At 31.3% G+C, this 2835-nt stretch overlaps 1 non-coding gene across 1 annotated transcript; it reads left to right on the forward strand.

The window, feature by feature from the left end:
* The first annotated feature begins 276 nt into the window (after positions 1-276).
* On the forward strand, positions 277-384 carry LOC112731829 (small nucleolar RNA R71). The gene has a single exon (XR_003167586.1). It is a non-coding gene; the product is annotated as a small nucleolar RNA R71 (small nucleolar RNA).
* Positions 385-2835: the final 2451 nt, after the last annotated feature.

Here is a 2835-nt window from a genome sequence, read left to right on the forward strand (position 1 = left end):
AATCATATTGACTTGCTGAGTCAATATTTTATTCTGAGCCAATATGGCATTCAGAGTATCAATTTCAAGAACTTCTTTCTTCATAGGCGTCCCATTACTCACAGGATTCCTCTCAGAAGTGTACATGAACTGGTTATTAGCAACCATGTCAATAAGTTCTTGAGCTTCTGCAGGCGTTTTCTTTAGGTGAATGGATCCACCTGCAGAAGTATCCAATGATATTTTAGCCAATTCAGATAGACCATCATAGAATATATCCAGGATGGTCCATTCTGAAAGCATGTCAGAAGGACACTTTTTGGTCAGTCCTTTGTATCTCTCCCAAGCTTCATAGAGGGATTCACCTTCTTTCTGTCTGAAGGTTTGAACATCTACTCTAAGCTTACTCAGCTTTTGAGGAGGAAAGAACTTGGCTAAGAAAGCCTTGACCAGCTTATCCCAAGAGTTCAGGCTATCCTTAGGTTGAGAGTCCAACCATATTCTAGCTCTGTCTCTTACAGCAAAAGGGAAAAGCATGAGCCTGTAGACTTCAGGATCTACTCCATTAGTCTTAACAGTATCACATATCTGCAAGAATTCAGTTAAGAACTGAAAAGGATCTTCAGATGGAAGTCCATGAAACTTGCAGTTCTGCTGCATCAGAGAAACTAATTGAGGTTTCAGCTCAAAATTGTTTGCTCCAATGGTAGGAATGGAGATGCTTCTTCCATGTAAATTGGAATTTGGTGTAGTAAAGTCACCAAGCATTCTTCTTGCATTATTGTTATTGGGTTCGGCTGCCATCTCCTTTACTTGTTCGAAATTTTCAATAAGGTTGTCTCTGGATTGTTGCAATTTAGCTTCTCTTAGTTTCCTCTTCAGAGTCCTTTCAGGTTTTGGATCAGCTTCAACAAGAATGCCCTTTTCCTTGTTCTTGCTCATAAGAAAGAGAAGAGAACAAGAAAAGAAGAGGAATCCTCTATGTCACAGTAAAGAGGTTCCTTATTGTTAGAAGAAGAAGAAAAGGAATAGGGGTGAAGAAAAATGAAGAATCCAAACACAAGGGTAAGGATAGGAGCAGTGAAGTGAGATGAAGAGAAGTGTTAGTAGATGAATAAATAATTAGAAGGAGATGAGGGAGAAGGATTTTCGAAAATTATTTTTGAAAAAGGGTTAGTGATTTTCGAAAATAGTTTTTGAAAAAGGTTAGTAATTTTCGAAAATTAAAATAAAAAATTAAAATAATTAGTTAATTAAAAAGAATTTTTGAAAAAGAGGGAAGATATTTTCGAAAACTAGAGAGAGAGAGTTAGTTAGGTAGTTTTGAAAAAGATAAGAAACAAACAAAAAGTTAGTTAGTTAGTTGAAACAAATTTTGAAAAGATAAGAAGTTAGGAAGTTAGAAAAGATATTTGAAATCAAATTTTTGAAAAAGATAAGATAAGAAGATATTTTTGAAAAGATATGATTGAAATTAGTTTTTTGAAAAAGATTTGATTTTTTTTAAAAATCACAATTAATGACTTGATTCACAAGAAATCACAAGATATGATTCTAGAACTTAAAGTTTGAATCTTTCTTAACAAGCAAGTAACAAACTTGAAATTTTTGAATCAAAACATTAATTGATGATGTTTTTTTCGAAAATTATGAGATAAAATTAAGAAAAGATTTTTGAAAAATATTTTTGTAATTTTCGAAAATAACTAAGAAAAATGAAAAAGATTTGATATTTGAAAAAGATTTTGAAAAAGATAAGATTTTTAAATTGAAAATTTGATTTGACTCATAAAAACAACTAGATTTTAAAAATTTTTGAAAAAGTCAAATCTGATTTTCAAAATTTTAAGAGAGAAAAAGGGAAAGATATTTTTTTTTTATTTTTTTTTGAATTTTTATGATGAGAGAGAAAAACACTAAAAATGCTCAATGCATGGAATTTTTAGATCAAAACAATGAATGCATGCAAGAATGCTATGAATGTCAAGATGAACACCAAGAACACTTTGAATGTCAAGATGAACATCAAGAACTTATTTTTGAAAAATTTTTAATGCAAAGAAAGCATGCAAGACACCAAACTTAGAAATCTTTCATATTTAGACTGTATGGATGCAAAAATACACATGAAAAACAAGAAAAGACACAAAACATGAAAACATCAAGATCAAACAAGAAGACTTACTAAGAACAACTTGAAGATCATGAAGAATACTATGAATGCATGAATTTTCAAAAAATGCAAGATGAATATGTAATTGACACCAAACTTTAAATCTGACTCAAGACTCAAACAAGAAATACAAAATATTTTTTTTTTATTTTTACGATTTTATGATTTTTTTGTATTTTCTTTTAATTTTTTCGAAAATCATTTTGAAAAAGAAAAATAAGGATTCCAAAATTTTTAATATGAATTCCAGGAATCTTATGCTCTTTAGTCTAAAGCTCCAATCAAAGGGTCAGGCATGGCTTAATAGCCAGCCAAGCTTTAGTATGTAACTCAGACATGACACGCCTGACATACCCATTCCAGAAGAATTAGGCATGGCTTTACAGCCAGCCAGGCTTCAACATGCTTCATGAAACACTAGAATTCATTCTTAAAAACTCTGAAGAAAAATATATTTTTGAAAATATTTTTATTTTAAAATTTTTTTTTTCGAAAACAAAGGAGAAATTTTTGAAAGATTTTTGAAAATAAAACAAAAGAAAATTACCTAATCTGAGCAACAAGATGAACCGTCAGTTGTCCAAACTCGAATAATCCCCGGCAACGGCGCCAAAAACTTGGTGCACGAAATTGTGATCTCAGGCAACGGTGCCAGAAACTCTGTACGCACGTCTTAATAAATC

This window comes from Arachis hypogaea, chromosome 12 (genome assembly GCF_003086295.3).
Source record: "Arachis hypogaea cultivar Tifrunner chromosome 12, arahy.Tifrunner.gnm2.J5K5, whole genome shotgun sequence".
NCBI classification, from domain to species: Eukaryota; Viridiplantae; Streptophyta; class Magnoliopsida; order Fabales; family Fabaceae; genus Arachis; species Arachis hypogaea.